Below are 16,214 nucleotides of genomic sequence, written 5' to 3'. Positions count from 1 at the left end.
GCAATAATGCTTTGGTTTCTTTTAAAGGTAAACAATACTGACAGGTATAATGCCTCAGCTCTCTTATTCATTTTTAATATAATTCTTAGATTTTTTTCTTTGAAGCAGTTTAGTGGGGAATGAGGATGAGATCTCAGGGGCACTGGGAGCCTGAGAGAGTTGAAAGAAGGCCCTAAGCTGTGGAATCGGAGACTTGAAGCCTCTTTGCTTTGTTGAGGTCTTTTCCTATCTCACCCCGTCAAAAATAAACTAAATAAGAGCCTTGGTGACTGAGGCATTAATGAGTGGCAACTGGTGCGCTTCTGTGAGGTGGAACCTCTGACCCATTTTTCCTGGGGACTCAAACATCCTTCAGAGTGACTCACACACTCTGTTTCCACTCTTTCCTTTGACTTTTGCTGTCTGTATATGTGCCTGGTCTACCTAGAACATACACGCATCTTGGCCAAAACTTTTCCCCAGAAACTTCTGAAAGTTTGCCACTGTAGATAAATAGTGCTTCAAACAGCAGCCACCAAAAAGAAAAAAAAAAAGCTTTCTAAATACTAGAAATGGTTTTAAAATCAGAATTGAATTTTACTGAAAAAGCGCTATGTGCAAATCACCAAGTTAACTACAGAGCGCTCGATAAAATCCATTTATTTCATCCTTACTTTTGAAAATATCTTTAAAGTATGTTAGTTGATTTTTCTAGTAGTAGGCCAAACATAAAGCTGCTAGTTTTAGATGTGGAATGTAGATAAAGATTGGGCTGAATCTGAATAACCATTCTTGGAGGTTGTGTAAAGATGGTTCCATTTCTGTAAAACAAACAAACAAAAACAGCCCTATGTAAGTGTGTGTCTGTCATAGGGTTACCTCATCCTAGAGAAACATAAATGGATATATATGAAGTTGTTAACAAGGGTTACTTTGCTGGGCAGTGCTGATATGGGTGAGCGAGCATAGCTGGGGCAAGTCAAACAAAATGTAAGAGGAAAAAGGGCATTGAAGGGGCATGTATATGAATTTACATAAATGTATCTTTATTTATAGGTAGACGCACAACAATTTGAGTAAGATACTTTCAAAAAGTGATCTGAGAAATGAGAAAATGGAAGTGACTCTAATTCTCATGTACACCTAAAGGTAGAACACGCTTTAGCTCTCTGGCTAGATTGCATGTTCATTGAGGGGCCTTCAAACTTGAAATGCTAAGGTTCTCTACAGTTCTGTTAAAGAATCTGTCTGCCAGTGCAGGAGATGCAATTAGACGGGTTCGATCCCTGGGTTGGGAAGATCCCCTGGAAGAAGAAATGGCAATCCATTCCAGTAGTCTTACTTAGAAAATTCTGAGGACAGACGAGCCTGGTGGGCTACAGTATGGGGTTGCACAGAGTTGGATACCACTGAGATTACACACACACACACACACACACACACACACACACAGTTCTCTAAATTAAATTTGTCTGGGAATGCTGTTCTACTTTAATTAGCATTTTGTTCTACTATCATCTACTTGTTATGTATTGATAGTTTTTCATCTCATTTCATTTTTTGCCATCTTTTATCAGTAAAGGCTGATTATAATAGACAAAAATGTATTATATATTATTGTATACATAATTAGATCTAAGTTTATTTCACTGTTGCATACAGTTTGCTCTACAGTAGGAATTTGGTCCATCTTAAAAAATCCTCTAGTATTTCTATGATGTCCCATTTTAAAGGAAGCCCTCAAAGTATTAGGAAGTGATCCCTGAATAAGCTGGTATCACCTGAGATTTTCAATCGAGATCTTGTATCTCCTTTCAGAAAGTGTGCCTGAAGTGGACTGTAACTTTGGGGGGTCACCCAGCACATTCATGTGGCTCTCTTCCCATTTAGAGGCTAGAGGCATGCATCCAGCTCTTTTGGTATACACACACAGCACATGCAGGACGGCAGACAGCTTTTCCTAAGCACTTACCATTTGTCAGATACTTTCCTCACAGTAAATCAGCAAAGGCAAATATTTCACATCCATTTAATAGATCAGGAGCCTGAGGCCCACAGGGCTCAAGTAATCTATTCAAGAATGAGTAAACTGAGCCAATTTTGAAATTCTGGTTTCTTTGATTCAGTAGGACAGGGTATTATTTGTTTTTTTCTTTCTCTTCCACTACACAAACTCAGCCACATCAGAAGGAAAACTGGAAGGGTTTTCTTAACTCTGAGGACTTTCCTTCCTTTGATTCTTTCCCCAGCCACTGCTTTTGAGTGTGGGACAGGGGATGGAAGAGAAAGATCAGGAGAGGGAAGACAAGGATATTCATTCAAACGCCAGGTTTCCCGGGAGAAAGGACTGTTGGGGAATAGTTCAGATTGGGAAAACCTCCTTCTAAGAATCTCATCTACCCACTCACTTGGCTATCAGAGTATTCTGATCTTCTTAAGGTGGGAGGAACTGAGCTTGGGAGTGTTTAAAGATATAGAAAGTGAGAACAGGTGGGGGAGGGGATCAACGATGTGAGCAGACTAAACTTCTTTCCCAAATCTTGAACTCCCCGAGGGTAAGCTTCCTTTTGTTAAGTAGCAAGGGTTGAAAGAAACTTCCAGTAAAAGAAACTGTAATGGCCTATGGCCTACAATAAAATGGAAACAATGCAATGTGGGTTTGTTTTCTCCATTACTTTGGACTCTCCACTGGCTCTCAGATTCAATTCAGTGCAAATGTATTTGTTGTGTTTATTCCCCTCTGACATACGCACTTTCAAATTGAACTACCGTTTGAGTCTGTTAAGGGGGGAGAATCTAGGGTGCCTATTTGACATTTGAAGTCATTAATTATTGCGTAGGTTTCATTAGTTGTTTTAGCAGAAGGCTTTTGTTTGCTTCCCTTAAGTTTTCTTTTTTTAACTTTCTAATAGGACAAAATAGCAGAGGACTGATTTTTGCTTCTTGTTGGCTCAAGCAGGAAACATGAGCCAGCCTTTGATTCCTCTATGTTTGATTGATAATTTTGAGAGTGTCTAGCCAGGTATTCTGAGTGTGATCCAGCAGGTAACAGCTGGAGAGCGTGTGGCAAGAGAAACCACACAGCAAGGGGCCAAATCACATTTTTCATTTATTACTGAACAGTTTTAGAATAAGTTGATGCTTAACACACGGCAATCTGATGCTTGATACAGTGTGTAATGTATGTTACTGTGTGTGCAGTCATACGATTATGTTCTGCATAATTGCTCATACAGTCTATTATAAGCTTGGAATATATATATTTTAAATGTATTTCTCTTGAATTTTTTAGCAGAAAAATTATATTTTTACATAGGTTAATACAGATTATACGTAAGATTAAGCTACATGTAGTTGTTTGGTGTATGCGACCCTCAGGGTCCTGCATCCCTCTCTGAATTGTGGGTTTCCCCCCGACACTGAGCAGTGCTCCGACAACAACTGCGTATCCTGCAATTCAACTCAATATATTTCTGACGCTGTCTACCTGGAGACAGCATCAGATTTTACAGATTAAAGGTTCAGTCCCATAACACTGCCCTCCACTTCTGAAAGCGGCCGGTGAGTCTAGATCCTCATCTTTGCTTCTGACTGACTGGTTACTATAAATCAGAGATTCCTATGATCTCCTCCTTGGGTTCAATTAATTTGCTAAATGTGCTCGAAGAACTCAGAGAAATCTTTTTCTTATTAGATTTCCAGTTTATTGTAAAAGGATAGAACTCAGGAACAGCCAGATGGAAGAGACACATAGGACAAGATAGGGGGAAAGAGGCACAGAGCTTCCATGCCTCTTTCAGAGCAGGCTACCTCCCCAAACCTCCACGTGTTCACCAGGAAGCTCCCTGAACCCGTCTTTTGGATTTTCACAGAGGCTTCCTTTCATAAGCATGATTGACTAAGTCATTTGCCATTGGTTCTTGAACTCAATCTCCAGCCCTCTCTCTTCACAGGACAGGGAGTGGGACTAAAAGCTCCAAACCCTCTAATCTTGTGGTTCCTTCCCCCAATCAAAGATTCCCCCCACACTTCCAGGGAACCCCATCCCATCCTTAGGTGTGGCCCAAAGTCATTAACAAAACACAAACAGCACTTCTATTGCTCTTACCACGTAGTAAATTCCAAGGGCTTAGAAGGCAATGGCACCCCACTCCAGTACCCTTGCCTGGAAAATCCCAAGGACGGGGGAGCCTGGTGGGCTGCTGACTATGGGGTCGCACAGAGTCGGACCCAACTGAGCAACTTCACTTTCCTTTCCACTTTCATGCATTGGAGAAGGAAATGGCAACCCACTCCAGTGTTCTTGCCTGGAGAATCCCAGGGACGGGGGAGCCTGGTGGGCTGCCGTCTATGGGGTCGCACAGAGTCGGACACGACTAAAGTGACTTAGCAGCAGCAGCAGCATCAAGGAACTCTGTGCCTAAAACTGGACAAAGATCAAATATGTATTTTTTAATTATAAATCACAATATGACAGATACTGTACCCACTGTATGCCCACTTGATACTGAAATAAATTCTCCAGAAATACTCAGGTATTTTGAAGGACAAGAGAAAAATCATCTAAGCATTTCAAAGGGCAGCACCAGAAGAAACAAGAGACAGTCAATATGTAACTGGTAGTGTTTCCTCTTGTAGTTGCCTTCTTTTGCCTTTTGACTGGTTGGTTAGGGGATCCTAAAAGGCATCTCTGCTGTCTTTGCCCAGGGAATCATCAGCCCTCCTGTGAGTAATAACCAGGCTTTGTGATCTGCTGCTCACTAGTTATAAATATGCTCTCAACAGCTTTTTAGACACTGTTAAACATTAAACAGACCCAGGATAATTGAAAACAGTAATTCTTATACCATTTAAATTCAAGGAAACTAATAGCTAATTTAGGATAGGAAAGGATAACAAGAGATGTTCACATTTTCTTCTTGATGAAGGGGGCAACTGGTACCAAAGTTTATTCCACCAAGCCCATAATTTCTGAATTTGGGGCTCAATTACATGCAAAAATGGAAAATTGGAGACTGAATGAATTCCCTATTTAATCTTGCTTCAGAATTTCCTTAATTGGCATGGATTCTAAATTAAGAACCACAGAAAATAACATAGGTCCTATTTTGAGCTTCCCTGGTGGCTCAGTGGTAAAGAATCTGCCTGCCAGTGCAAGAGATTTGGGTTCGATCCCTGGGTCAGGAAGATCCTCTGGAGAAGGAAATGGCTACCCATTTCAGTATTCTTGCCTGGTAAATCCCATGGACAGAGAAGTCTGGTGGGCTATAGTCCATAGGGTCACAAAAGAGTAGGACATGACTTAGCAACTAAACAATGAAACAAATACATACAGCATAAAATTCACCTTTTAAAATGTACAATTCAGTGGTGGTTAGTATATTTACAAAGTAGTACAACCATCACCAGTATCGAATTTTAAGAATATTTTTATCATCCCCAAAGAAACCCCATACCCATTAGCAGTTACTTGCATTTCGTGCCTTCCTCGAGCCATGGCAATAACTGACATACTTTCTTTCGCTATGGGTTTGTCTGGCCTAATCACTCCTGCCTTAATCAGATGAACTAAGTTGTAGTGTTTATTTTTGTCCCGTGTCTTCTGTAAGAGTCCTTTGCACTCTCCTTGTATGTGCTATTTCTACACTGAAGGCCTCCTGTGTGGTAATACCCGTATAAAGAACTTACTACAATTTTCTCATGTTTTTTTTGTCTCATCCAGGTTATTAATTCCAGAACATCAGGGAGATCTTAAAATTTGCCATTTATTGAGCACTTCTTGTGTTATTGGGACTTGATTGAGGTCACATATTTATTGGGTGCCTACTCCTGACTAGGCACAGTGCTACATGCTGGGGGTGCAATTTCTATTTCTGAATTATTTGATTTTTCTACCACCTTGGATGCTTTATATCATTATTACAATTGCATATACATTGAATGTAAGGTCCAGATTTTTCCAGCTAGTAAGTGGGAGAGGAAGGATATGAACCCAAGGTTGGACAGTCCAAGTCCTAGTACACTCAGTATGATCCCCATAATAACCTTCACAGAAATATTCCCGCATATACCTAATTCAACACCCAACACTCACAGTGTGCTTGGTCCATATTTTGTTTTGGACTGATGCTCTTCACATACCCCTATTGTACAAAATTTAGAGTAGTAAGTGTGTTTTAAAAAGTACGAGAAAATGTTTAACCTCACAAGTTATCAGAGGAATGCAAAGCTGAAAGAAAAAGGAGGCTTTTTTTTTTTTTTAAATCTTCTGGCCACATCGCACAGCATGTGGGATCTTGTTCCTCACCCAAGGATTGAACCTGTGTCCCCTGCATTGGAACTGCAGAATCTAAACCACTAGACCACCAGGGAAGTTCTGAGGCATTATTTTATATTTGCTAACAGGCATTTATAAAGTGACAATATTTAAGTGTTTGCAAAATTTTGGTGTATCCTTAAATTTCAGATGAAAAGTATGGAATGTAAGAACTGTCCAAAAAAAGTTCAGACTTACTGAAGGAATTTAACATAAAGAAATAATCCAAAGACAGAGAAGAGCATTTTCTGTAGAAAAATGTTCAATTACAACATTATTTCTACCGCCAGTGAATTATTTAAATGCCCAAGAACAGTTTAATGTTACAGTGTGGTAGATATTCTTAAATAGAACGTTATGCAGCAACCAAAAGTGGTAATTACGAAGACCTAAAAAATGTTTGAAAACAATGAAAAAATTTGAATGTGGACTTAAATTTAAGCCTTGAGTATAACCATGTAACGATTACATGTGAAAACAAGTTTTAAAAACTTAACAACACTTGGCACAGAGTAAACAGTAATGGCTGAATGAAAGGGTGACTGAACAGAAATGGAAAACATCCTGCTTGGTATGTAATCTCATCTCCAGACGTTACAGGATTTAACTAATATACTATGGTTGAAGCAAGATATTTTTAATCATGCTAAAGCTTTCATAGTGACCCAGGAAATGTCAATTGTTATGAGATCATTGCAGGTCTAGAAAAATTTTAACATTTTTGATGATACATGCATGCGAATGATATATAACAAAACCTTAGAACATTTAGAGAATGGTAGGACAGAGGAGCCTGGTAGGCTGCAGTCCATGGGGTCGCTAAGAGTCAGACACGACTGAGCGACTTCACTTTCCCTTTTCACATTCATGTATTGGAGAAGGAAACGGCAACCCACTCCAGTGTTCTTGCCTGGAGAATCCCAGACGGGGGGGCCTGGTGGGCTGCCGTCTATGGGGTCGCACAGAGTCGGACACAACTGAAGCGACTTAGCAGCAGCAGCAGCAGTGATTATATCAACAATCATAATAGCCTTATTAGGGCCCAGGAGCTTAAGCTTCCTTAGCTTCAGGACTAATGAGCCTTTGAGTGTTGCATTTCCAATGGAAAGGTTCCACTTTCTATCTTTTGATTATGTACCCAAGGTTTAAACATGATGGGTATATTACAGTGTAATAAGAGCTTACATATATATTAATATTTACCTAGGAATTATATATAAGACATATAAAGTAATACTTGTAACTCTGAATGGTATAATCTATATTTTATTATACCTGTAAGAAGACATGTACATGTGCATATTATTTTCATGGGACTGGAATGGTGTTATAGCACATTAACTAGCTCTGGCAGAAGGAGACATTTATTAATCATCATAGCCTCTGTTTATTCTTCTTTTCTAAAAATTTTTATTTATTTAATTTTGCTCGTACTGGGTCTTTATTGCTGAGCTTGGGCTCTCTCCAGCTGTGGCGAGTGGGAGCCATTTTCCAGTTGCAGATGAACTTCTCATGGCAGTGGCCCCCCTTGTTGCGGAGCATGGGCTCTAAGTTATTCAGGCTTCCATAGTTGTAGGGCGTGGGCTCAGTTGCTGTGGCACATGGCCTTTAGTTGCCCCACGGCATGTGAAGTCTTCCCATACCAGGGATCAAACTCCTGTCCCCTGCATTGGCAGGCGGGCTCCTAAGCATTGGACCACGGAGGAAATCCTGGTTCTTCTTTTATGTCTTGGAGGCCCACTCCTGAGCCCCTCCCCACTGTCACCATTGAGGAACATGTCTCCAGGTCTCTCCAATTCTTCATCTGCCTCTGCCCGAATGCTCAGCGCCCAGTGATGCCTTGGTCACTGGAAACAGCCACCAACAGGATCTGCCTTGCTTAGCCATCCCTCTTTTACTTGCCCAGTTCTATCTCAGTCCATGGCTCTACTTAGGCTCCTTTGCTCCTTTTTTTTTCTGAGTAGAAATTAACTCAAGTTGTTAGAGGGGGAAGAACTGTAAATTGTAGCACAAAAATCTGCTGTTAAAGAAAAAGGAAGCTGTTCTAATTTTGGGCACTGCAAATACATTAAACCACTTATTGAAGTCTTCTTGGTGCCTCAATATTACATGGCCTTATGGCCTTCACTCCAGGGACCTGAGATTAATCAGCTTTTAAGGAAGACAGTCTTAAACAACTAAACAGGAAATAGGACATCCCAAATCTGAGGATAGTCACTGTGGGACTAGAACATAACAGAGCATATCTGAATTTTGTAAGGTCACAGAAGAGATGGTTTCTATTCAGGAATCCTTTAGTGAGAAAAGAAGGCTGCTCGTGGCAAGTGGAGGGGGAGGATAAAGTGGGTACAACTCTTGGCTTACATTAATTGGCAAGATACATGGACTCTGGAGTAGGATACAGCTGCAGGAGCATTTGAGGGGGATAGTTACCTCTCTGAAGTCATGGCTTTGGGAATAGATCAGCAGGAAGTTTTGGCTAAGTTATTAATGACCAAGTGGCAGTTAATTATGGCATTTCTAACATCCAGATAGTTGCTTTTAGACTGGATAGTCTAACATTTGAACAGTCACTTTAGACTGAATTTTACTTGTGCTTAGTTATTCTTAAATGCATATATTCTTGTGCCCTTCTCAATCTTGGAGGTAGAATGAAAAATCAGATATCAACTTCTTCTTTTTAATTTTAATCACATATTTGAAAATTCTGCATGAAAATGTCACCCATCAAAATAATGAGGTTTTCTGATCACAGTGTAACATTTCACCCTAGCTCTCACCACCCTCAGGATTTTACCACTGTATGAGAGCTCATGATTTGGGGAAAACAAACAGAAGGTTCTCATAGCAGAGCTAAGGCAGGGGTTGCTGCATTGACAAAGGAGAAACCATGTGTGGGAATATGGTGGAAGGAGGACAGTTATCCCATTAATGTGTGGTCAAAACCTTGGGAGAAAACACATAGTTCCTATTTGGTCCTGAATTTATACCATGTTTAGTTGAAAGAACATCGGCTCTTAAATCAGAGTGAATCTATTTCATTACTCAAAAGCTGTGTAACATTGAGCAAGTTGATTTATCTAGTTGTACACAAGCTTTGGGCTTCCCTGGTGGCTCAGTGGTGAAAGAGTCACTTGCAACTCAAGAGATATGGGTTTGATCCCTAGGTTGGGAAGATCCCCTGGAGGAGGAAATGGCCACCCACTCCAGTATTCCTGTCCAGGAAATCCCACAATCCATGGAGTCACAAAGAGTTGGACACAAATTAGTGACTAAGCACACACTCAAATTTTAGCATGCATCCTTAGAATCCCCTAGAGGGCTAGATTTACACAGATTGCAGAGGTCTATCCCAAAGTTTCAGATTCAGTAGTGCTGGGTGAGGCTCGAGAATTTGCATTTCCAAGTTTGCAGGGACCAGACTTCAAGAACCATCAGATTAACCCAATTTGAGTCTCAATCTTTTCACCTATAAAATGGTGCTAATATTACCTTCTATTAGCAGGTATAGGTGCTATATTATAGGTGCTAATTTCATCTATAAAATGGTGCTAATATTACACACAGAATTGTGTGACAGTAATATCCAGCTTGTATTAAGCACTTAAGCAGTATGCCAGCCAAACACTATCTTAAGCATGTTACATTCATTTAATTCTCACAGATGGGACTTCCCTGGAGGTCCAATGGCTAAGACTCCACACTTCCGGGGGTGGGCATGGGTTCCAACCCTGGTCAGGGGACTAAGATCCCGCATCCTGCATGCTGCGTGGCACAGCCAAAAATAGTGGAGGAAGTTCTCAGAAACCTCTTGAGAAAGGATTTTCTATCACAGAAGGGGTAACTGAGACAAGGAAAGTTTTCTTAAGGTCAAACAGCTAAGAAGCATAATTTTGATCCAGGCAGTCTTGGGACCAGAGCCATGCTCTTAACCATGCCCTGATGCCATCTTTTGAAATTAAAGGAGATTATGTGTAAGGTATTGTTATGGTGTCTGGCCCATGGCTAATTAATATATGTAGCAACTGGTAGTAAATTTGAGTTGTTCTTTCTCAAAAGGACCTGGGGCAGGGAAAAAAAAGGGAAACAAGATACAGGAAGGTGATGTGCATGCGTTCTCAGTGGCTTCATCTGTCAAATGGTGTCAGGCTGGTGGTTTGGCTCCCTGAGCCTCTTTGCTTCCTCATCTTAATAAAAAGATATGTGGAGAAAGGGTGTAGTGATGGGAGCATCAGTCTTCAGAAGTTACACCCAGCCACTTTGTCTAGTGTTAAGCCCTAGATTTCACTCTCTCAGGGTGAGACGAACCTCAACCCCAAAGCACATTTACACATCATCCAGGTTGGCTCAGGACTTGGCCAAAAGAGAGAGTGTTTTCTAGAGCCAAGCTTTAGTATTCTCATTGGAACTTGAATCCACTCAAGTTCAAATATGTCCCCCGAGCCAACTTTGACTATCTGCCTAATATAATGATGATACTCTACATATAACACTAGATAGGGTATATAACTTCTCTGAAGAGAAAAATAGGAAAAGGACATGAGAAGACCCTAGTTATTCATTGCATCATTCTGTCTTTAATGAAAGTCTGTGGAATGATTTTCTTGGGGAGTGGAAGTCACTTCCAGGACAGCTGCTTAGAGTTGTCACTAACGTGTCCTGAGAAGAAGTCAGAGCCTTAATGTTTATAAGCTCATCAAGCCACAAACTAAATCTTAAATTAGAAAAACAAAATTCTCCTGGTTCAATTCTTTAATAAGTAGCAGCAGGAAAAATGGTGACTTATTATGTAAGATATTGTGATGGATATCTTTTATATTTAGCTCTATCTGGAAAATAATGTCTTTAAACTTAACACCTTCAACTCTGTCCTTCGGATATTTCTTCTTTTACACCTTGAAAAATAGTCACATACCTTGAACAAATTCAGTGAAATTTCTGTTGCAAAAGTCTGACACTTAGAAAAGTCAGAGGGAATTTTTCCCCAAAGAAGGAAATAAACCAAAATCCAATTATTTATGGTTGTAACTGGAATTATTCCAGTTGCTCAGGATTTGACTATTATTCCCTTGAGAAAGCAAAATACCAAAAGTACTAAGGATGAGGGTAATATGATAAATGGGGATATGGCTTACTTCTGTGCCTATTATCATTAATAAAACAAATATGTACATAAATACTTCATACATATATTTATAAATATCTACACCATTCCTTTTCTATTAGTTACTACATATTGAAAACTAGGACACGGTAGAAATTCAGAAGCAAGTTGTCCTATCCTTGCATGCATTGCATTTTTTCCATCCACACCCCTTACCTCCAGAAGGGAATGCCATGAGGATTATCAGGACAATGTTAGCAAATGTGTCTAGAATTTGCTGGTAGGAGGCAACACTGAAAATCAAAGCACAACAATGTTTGGCACTTTTGATAATCTAGGGTCTAACTTCTCTGACTAAAGCTTACTCTGCATAGAAACACAAATATCAAATCCTGGCCTGTAACAATTCCATCGCCAGTTACTTACTCATTCGCTGGGGACCTTTGATGTTTTCCATCTACGAAGTTTCTAATCTTTCTGAAAAGTAGAGGAAGCACTCACTGGTTTACGTTTACATTTGGCGTTTTAATTTTGTAATTCCACCTTTCCCTTCCCCCTTTCTTTCCACTTTGCGGATCTCACAGGTGTCTGGTCCGACCTGTCAGGTGGGTCTCTGTTTGCCTGTCATTTGGGAAGCTGATGGTCTTACCTGGGCATGGCTGATTGCACAAAGCGGAACAGGGGTTAGTTTGAATTGCAGGTGTGAGCAATCAGTGTAGATCAGCACTAATCCATCAGATATTAGAACTGCCAAGCTGCAGCAGACATGGCAGAGAGAGCCAAATGCTGAGAGTGACGGTAGCTGTGTGTGTGTGTGTGTGTGTGTGTGTGTGTATAACCAGCAGTTCCAGTGCTAAAGGATTTTGTGTTTGCAGAACGTGGTCTCCCTGATGCTGACCATGACACTTCCTTATTGAGGACCCACGCTGACTGTGGCTGTATAAAACCTCATGGTGATAAGGGGCAAATAAGAAACTGGTCATATCTTCAGGTAGCTTATACCCCAGAAGAGACGTTGATGTACAGCCTAAAGAATGCTAAGCTCACATTATGTAATGATATATACCTCAGCCTATAGAATTCTAAGTTTAAGTAGCCATTCTGTCATTTACTGTCTATTTGATCTTGGGAAAGTTTCTTATTCTCACTGAACTTCACATTCCCTCATGTATAAAACATGGATAATCCCTACTTGGAAAAATTATTGTCTCTGGCATATCAGTTCAGTTCAGTCGCTCAGTCGTGTCCGACTCCTTGCGACCCCATGAATTGCAGCACACCAGGCCTCCCTGTCCATCACCAACTCCCAGAGTTCACTCAAACTCGTATCCATCGAGTCGGTGATGCCATCCAGCCATCTCATCCTCTGTTGTCCTCTTCTCCTCCTGCCCCCAATCCCTCCCAGCATCAGAGTCTTTTCCAATGAGTCAACTCTTCGCATGAGGTGGCCAAAGTATCGGAGTTTCAGCTTTAGCATCATTCCTTCCAAAGAACACCCAGGACTGATCTCCTTTAGAATGGACTGGTTGGGTCTCCTTGCAGTCCAAGGGACTTTCAAGAGTCTTCTCCAACACCACACTTCAAAAGCATCAATTCTTTGGTGCTCAGCTTTCTTCACAGTCCAACTCTCATATCCATACATGACCACAGGAAAAACCATAGCCTTGACTAGACCGACCTAATGTCTCTGCTTTTGAATATGCTATCTAGGTTGGTCATAAGTTTCCTTCCAAGGAGTAAGCGTCTTTTAATTTCATGGCTGCAGTCACCATTTGCAGTGATTTTGGAGCCCCAAAAAATAAAGCCTGACACTGTTTCCACTGTTTCCCCATCTATTTCCCACGAAATGATGGGACCAGATGCCATGAACTTTGTTTTCTGAATGTTGAGCTTTAAGCCAACTTTTTCACTCTCCTCTTTCACTTTCATCAAGAGGCTTTTTAGTTCCTCTTCACTTTCTGCCATAAGGGTGGTGTCATCTGCATATCTGAGGTTATTGATACTTCTCCCAGCAATTTTGATTCCAGCTTGTGCTTCTTCCAGCCCAGTGTTTCTCATGATGTACTCTGCATAGAAGTAAAATAAGCAGGGTGACAATATACAGCCTTGATGTACTCCTTTTCCTATTTGGAACCAGTCTGTTGTTCCATGTCCTGTTCTAACTGTTGCTTCCTGACCTGCATATAGGTTTCTCAATAGGCCGGTCAGGTAGTCTGGTATTCCCATCTCTTTAAGAATTTCCAGTTTATTTTGATCCGCACAGTCAAAGGCTTTGGCATAGTCAATAAAGCAGAAATAGATGTTTTTCTGGAACTCTCTTGCTTTTTCCATGATCCAGCGGATGTTGGCAATTTGATCTCTGGTTCCTCTGCCTTTTCTAAAACCAGCTTGAACATCAGGAAGTTCACGGTTCACGTATTGCTGAAGCCTGGCTTGGAGAATTTTGAGCATTACTTTACTAGCATGTGAGATGAGTGCAATTGTACAGTAGTTTGAGCATTCTTTGGCATTGCCTTTCTTTGGGATTGGAATGAAAACTGACCTTTTCCAGTCCTGTGGCCATTGCTGAGTTTTCCAAATTTGCTGGCATATTGAGTGCAGAGCTTTCACAGCATCATCTTTCACGATTTGAAATAGCTCAACTGGAATTCCATCACCTCCACTAGCTTTGTTTGTAGTGATGCTTTCTAAGGCCCACTTGACTTCACATTCCAGGATGTCTGGCTCTAGGTGAGTGATCACATCATCGTGATTAACTTGGTCGTGAAGATCTCTTTTGTACAGTTCTTCTGTGTATTCTCACCACCTCTTAATATTTTCTGCTTCTGTTAGGTCCATACCATTTCTGTCCTTTATCGAGCCCATCTTGGCATGAAATATTCCCTGGGTATCTCTAATTTTCTTGAAGAGATCTCTAGTCTTTCCCATTCTATTGTTTTCCTCTATTTCTTTGCATTGATTACTGAGGAAGGCTTTCTTATCTCTTCTTGCTATTCTTTGGAACTCTGCATTCAGATGCTTATATCTTTCCTTGTCTCCTTTGCTTTTCACTTCTCTTTTTCTCACAGCTCTGGCATATAGTAGGTGCTAAATACATGTTTTTTTCCTTCTTTTTTTGAACTATTATCTTTAGACAGTAGTATTGTCTGAGTGGTAATGTGAGTCATGAATGCCCTGAGTGGTCCACGTGGAATGAGAACCAGGAGACCACACTCGTGATCCAGGAGGTCAACAAAGCTTTCAGGATGGGCAGGATGTGATGAACCTGAGCCTCGAAGATTCAGATGGGTTCACACAGAAGTGCCATACACACAGGCTGGCAGGTGGGCTCTGGGACAGCAACAAGTCCGTTTGGGTTAAACCATTCAGACCTAAAAGTCTGAAGGATCCAGGTTGTCAAGGACAGTGCTCTTAATAGGTTTGTCCTTCTAAAACAAATTCTGAGATCTGAAGCCCTGTCAGCCGCTTGTCAAGGTTCTGGTGTAAATACATCACTGTCATCCACTTGTACAAGAAGCCCGGTGACACAGGAGGCACATTTTCCTTCTTGCCAGAGAGTCTGATTGACTGAAGGTACCTTCCTCAGTCAAAGAATGTCTTGGCAGTATATGTTACATCAGGGAGCATCGACCTTTGATTAACTTCAGTACCACAAACATGAGGGAGGCGCCTCCTCCTCACATGAGGAGAATCCCCTGCTGCATTGATGTTTTGGATCTAAATGTGGGTCCATAAGCCTGTGAGGCCCAAGAGGCTGCGGTAGGACTGAGGTACACCATAAAAGGTTGTGGGTGTTCACTTCATATGGCGATCATTTCACAGTTCAGATAAGTCAAGTTGTTACGCTGGCCAGCTTACACTTATACAGTGCTGCAGTCAATTTATCTCAATAAAAGTGGAAAAATATTAAAATCTTAAAGAGGCTGAAATACACAAAAAAAGTGACTTATGAGCAAAACACTCCATCATATAGGCAGGTGGAAAGTAATAGATGAAGTCAGGAAACCTCTGTCATCTATTAGTGGGGAGACCCTGGAACATACCACTTCATCTTCTAGGGTCTCAGTTGCCCAGGTATAAAATTAGGGTGTCACACTAATCATGAGTGCAAATCAATTTTGTTAATTCTAAGTCTCTCCTGTGTGTGCTCAGTCCCTCAGGCATGTCTGATTTTTTGCAACCCCATGGACTGTAGCCCGACAGGCTCCTCTATCCATTAAATTTTCCAGGCAAGAATACTGGAGTGGATAGTTCTTCAGGGGATCTTCCCCACCCAGGAATAAAATCTGGGTCTCCTGCACTGGAGGAGGATTCTTTACTGTGTGAGCCACCAGTTTCTTAGGTGACAACAAAAGCTCTTTTATGCCAATAAATCTAGTGTAGAATCACAACCTGTAAATAAAAGCAGAGCACCTCCAGCCAGTGGGCACAGGTCCTGCCAAGGCCTCAATGTCCTCTCTCTCCTCCCCATCCTCAGAGTTAGGTGGAGAAGGTCACCTTGTCCTCTTCAGGGCATGATGTCCAGGCCGATAGACTACAAAGTTGCTGAGATTTCTCATACTTCCCACAAGTTCCAGTCCTATCACAGCTTGAATTAATGTAGTTTTCAATTTTTTCTTTAAGTTGACTGAAACATTTTAGAAAATAAACTCATCTCCCTAGGCCTCTCTTTTACCAGATTGCATAATTTTTCTCTCTGCGACGGTTTTATTCTCAAGACAAATTTCATTTCACTAATGATCGTCAGAGCTCCAATACTAAGATCCCTGATAGAAAGGGCATTGAAAGATTATATCTCATTCTGAGTCAGAGGTA

Source organism: Bos javanicus, chromosome 1 (genome assembly GCF_032452875.1).
Source record: "Bos javanicus breed banteng chromosome 1, ARS-OSU_banteng_1.0, whole genome shotgun sequence".
Lineage (NCBI taxonomy): Eukaryota > Metazoa > Chordata > Mammalia > Artiodactyla > Bovidae > Bos > Bos javanicus.
This window is presented reverse-complemented; position numbering follows the sequence as displayed.